Raw genomic sequence first — 4,866 nt, 5'->3', positions numbered from 1 at the left:
GACAAAACAACTTACACAAGAGTTCTGTATGGGTAGCTTACAGTACGAAGCGATGGCTGTACTATTACCCTTCTTCTCGTAGATTCTGTTATCAGTTCTTCTTTACTGTAGTAACCTATTGACGACAACAGTACTTACAACGCTGTCGGCGAAAAACGCAGTCACGGCTCAATTACCTTGAATAGAAGAATAGACTGAAACAATACAAATGTAATTTAAGTTTCAATTTTGAATTGTATCAGTTTTATTATAAACTATGGCTGTTTCTCGCCTATAGCAATACCAGTATAAAGCACTGTAGGGTAAGATAGATACATTTAGCGCTTAATATCCCATATTTCTTAATCGAGCTTTTAGCAAATAACAACGCACTTTTAGGATCGGGACCTACAGTTTTCTAAAACTGTAACAATTCTTTGTTTACTTTTAAAAAGGACGTTGGAAGATAATAACATGGGCATCTTTCCCCAGCGTACTATATGTTACTACACGTATGTGTGTTAACACAGTTATATCGCTGTAAGTTGAACAGCGAGTCGCTATTTTCTCTAAACTTTGACAGATTAATCAACACGTGCTTATTATTTACCGTTACTTATAAAATTTACCATATATGGCAATCTGTGTTACGTCATAACTAGCTGGGTTCGCTGAATCATTGCGTAGTTATGGAGAAAATCGCTTTTAAAAGGAAGAAACTTGAACGTTTTATGCGCCAACTTCTGATTTAAGACTGTTAAAAATTTGTCGCCGAATGATGTAAGACCCCCACAAATTATATCCTAAGTGAATCACCCATTTAATGTGTTCTGTCCCATGACCAAAAGGGTGACTGTCGGGTTAAAATCGTGTGAAAAGTGGATTACTATAGATTGACAAAGTTATTGAATACTCTGTGAGCAGGAATAGTGTTGTGAGTGTTTTGTTGTGACTGAATATTGGTATAAAATCGCTTAAAGCTTTTGTTGACATACTTGAAACTGTTATGTATTGAGAAATGGATTGGACCAAGACGTCATAACACCTTTACAACCGCTAGTGTTTCACCACTGAAGGTCAAAGAATATTGTTTACTTTGAGAGATAGAGTTACGAATTATTCTATGGCTGTTATCCAATTTCACGGTATACCAGCAACAGTCTGAAAACAATGTGCTTACATATGCAGCACCCACTAACGGGCAAACACACTTAACAGCAATTTCTCCAACACAGTGGTATTTAATGGTTTGTCCAAATTGTCAGCGGTATACTAAAAATAATCACCTACGAAGTTATATATGTGATAACGTGTAAGCCTGGAAAATATGTACAAATAAAACACCTGTGTTATAACAACTGTCGTTGCCCCGCCACAAAAGGATACCGAGGTTACGTTCATCCATTCACACCCTTTAATCCATTCAAATTCAGTTATGGTTATGCAATAATGCTCCAATAAAGCACCACCACTGAAAATTTATCAATCAATTTCAGTTCAGACTTCAAACCAGCTCCAAAAGTTCTTGTCGTAATGTCAACTGTACCTCGCCCCTCTTCACAGGTTTAAAAGGCCAATTGAAAGCAGGGAGTTCAAACAGAACCGACGACCACATAAAGAGATGGTCGTATGATGCTGACTGGGTAGGCCACAGCCCGCAGCTGCGTACTTGTACTTATGTCATTACACAGAAAGCAAAATCCGCCCGTGTATTTTACTACAACCAAGCTTTGCAATTATCCTACCTAAATTATCACCGTGCCTAAACGTAATATAGCCACGACGGCCGACGGCGGACAGTGAAAATAACAGCGTTTCATACAGGACATCATATTTTGCACTGTTTTATCGTTTTCCTTTGAAATTAACAACCACGAATGTGAACTACATATGACATGCGTGCGACCGTGGAAATTTTCCGTCTCTCAAAAATGCCCATCATTCTATAACAGCTGCGTGTATTGCAATCATTATAGAATAGCCCAATCTTACCTTACAGGTTGCAGAATAAAAGACTTAGAACATGAAGATCGCTGGCAATTATACGCCCAAGGGATATTGTGGCCATGGTTTGGCAAATACCTTGTTCATATAATCTAGTATTTCGTAAACATTGCACTATCAAGGTTGCTACTCGGTCGAACCGTTATTTAGGTAGGCCTCGGCAACATATAAGACTGCTGGATACCAATTACCATTAACACATGATATCCTATATTTTCTAGTCGTGTTTTAACAATTAACAACGCTCTTTTAAAATTGTGAGGTACGGTTATATAACTTTGTAAACGTACTTTGTTTTATACCAAATGAGCCGAAAAAAGGAGAATAATAAAATTGAGCATCTAAACCGAACCTATATACTATACATGAAGGTGGTAAACAAGCCTTATAGGTGCAATAAATGCCTGGCGTCTGCTGTGTTGACTGATACTAATTGGCAAAGAGGTGAAAACCGTGACCACGAATTTCAAATTCTTCAGGAAAGCTCAATTTCTAGCAAATTAGACAAAGACGGATTCCTCTATCAAGTAAATATGTTAAGCAGCGAAGTGCGGCTGTTTATTTAAGCAACCAGAAAAGCAAGATTGAGCCGAGTGTTTCGAGGCATGGACGTGAAATATTATACCATAGGGCGGCGATGGTCGAGGATTTTTTGCTTGTGTTAGGTGTAAACACACGTCCACACAACGGAAGGATAGCCTCTTAATTCTTATACTCGTATCCTTGCTGTATTGACACGAGCAACAAACATGGCATAGCTTGCCAGCGTAGCTAAGCCACGTAAACTTCACAATATAGAGAGACATGCGCGCACGAATGAGACAGAAAATCCGAAAATCAGACGAGTTTAAATTTTCTTTTCACGTTTTTAAACGGATCACAACGTGTAAGTATGTAACGCGAAATACGCTAAATTGACATGATTCTTGTGTATATATAGTACTGCGGGGCAAGAGGGGTATACTGTTCGCACTTAATATCCCATATTTTCCAATCGGGTTTTTAACAATTAAAATCGCTTTTTTATAGTCGCGGGAATACGGATATATACTTCTGTAATTTTTCTTTGTTTACCACCAAATAGACCAATAAAAAAAGAATATGAAAACATAGAACATCTTACTGCAACCTGAAACAAGTACCGGCGAGTAATTTAAAAAACGTGCCATTTCAAAATTTAGTATACACGTGTTGAACAGACCAAAACGTGCAAGAATATGACGTGAAACCGCTGAATTCGGATGTTGTTTCTACCGATACAGCCGAGTCATTGAAATATTTCGCACGTGGGTGTTGCATTGACTTGTCACGCATTCGAGCCGCAGTGGGAACGTGTGGTTGCAGACAACCAAACCACTAGACACTGTGACCCTGGGGTCGAGACCCGGGCTAAGGGGTTCCATGTACACCCCTATACAGAAGCCTGATGATCAAGCCACCCACGTGACCCGAACACTTCCGGAATCACTTGGGCGGAACGGCGACAATGGGCAAGCGGTATCGGTGTCTGTCGACACGACAAAAATACGAATTGGTGCGGCTTTTAAAAAAATCTTCCCCCTTTTGACGAGCACATTCCATGCGAATAGACAAAGAACACACGCAAAGTGGAAATAGATTCCACCGCTAGGTAATGGTTTATAGTTTTTTTACAGATCACGGAATACCTATAGCTGATTATATTTAACCATGCTCTTAACATAATTATTATACTTTTAATATATATTTTTGCAAATAAAAGTCGAATATTAAAGCAACGAAGAAAACGGAATCAACAGCATAACTACAGCCGTTAAATTACGCTATTAATAAAATACATGAAATGAAAAAGAGCGTGCTGAGATAAAATCGTGGCTCTTGCTACGTTAAAAATGGATACAGTTCAAACGCTACATATATACCAGCACGTAACGCCGGGCATTCCAACGTCCCACGCCCCCCACGCTTCATTAAACGGTTATAAAATGGCGATCGTGTGAAATCAGCAGAAGGACTTTAACTTAGATCGACGAGACGTGCGTAACGTCGTCTTCTCCGTCGAATTCACATTGAAAGGGGACGCAAATGTAAAAATAGAAGCAAAAAAGTTGAACAATAACATTGCAATACATCAAAAGGGAGTCATGTATGTACCTTCTATTTTGGTTCTATCAATGTTATGGAGCACCCCATCGTTCATTAGCAGGAAAACAATACGATAAGGATGGAAATCGTCTGGTTATCTGTTTCCTGTTAATCTTGTGTTTAATTTGGTCATGACGGGAAATAGACGAGACAGAGCTAGTAGTTAGATATCAGAGAACCCGGGTATATGAATAACGTTTGGCTATACGGTTCATGGCACATTTACTCATAATATATAAGAAATATTCAAAGCTGTGATTAGTTTAACTGATGTATAAGATGGTTAGGATTCTTGCACGCCCCCAAGTTAAAATAGCTGGTTCAATATAACGAGACAATCTACTATTCCATTTGGAAATTATATGTGCGGTAACGAAGAATACATTTAGTGGAAAACAACGAATATAGGGTCGGATTAACAGTAAAATGAAAGTGCCAATTTACCTTTCGTACAACTAATTTATTATAACATATTAGTATACTTGTGTCTTAATGGCGACTATACATTAAAGCAGAGAATATACAAATAGTACTTTGGGGTAAAATGAATTCCATTACCATAACATCCTATGCTTCTTTATCGTGTTTGCAACAATTAACAACCCTTTGATATATACATATCAAAACACATCCCATCTTACCCCGACCTATACTATATATGGAAATACCTAAAATACGGGAAACTTGAGAGGCGATATATAACTTGCTGTGTGTAATTATACAAACAATTCAAAGGTTGAATAATTATGTAATGATTGA

This window comes from Ciona robusta, chromosome 10 (genome assembly GCF_009617815.1).
Source record: "Ciona robusta chromosome 10, ASM961781v2".
NCBI classification, from domain to species: domain Eukaryota; kingdom Metazoa; phylum Chordata; class Ascidiacea; order Phlebobranchia; family Cionidae; genus Ciona; species Ciona robusta.
Note: the sequence above shows the minus strand (reverse complement) of the source record.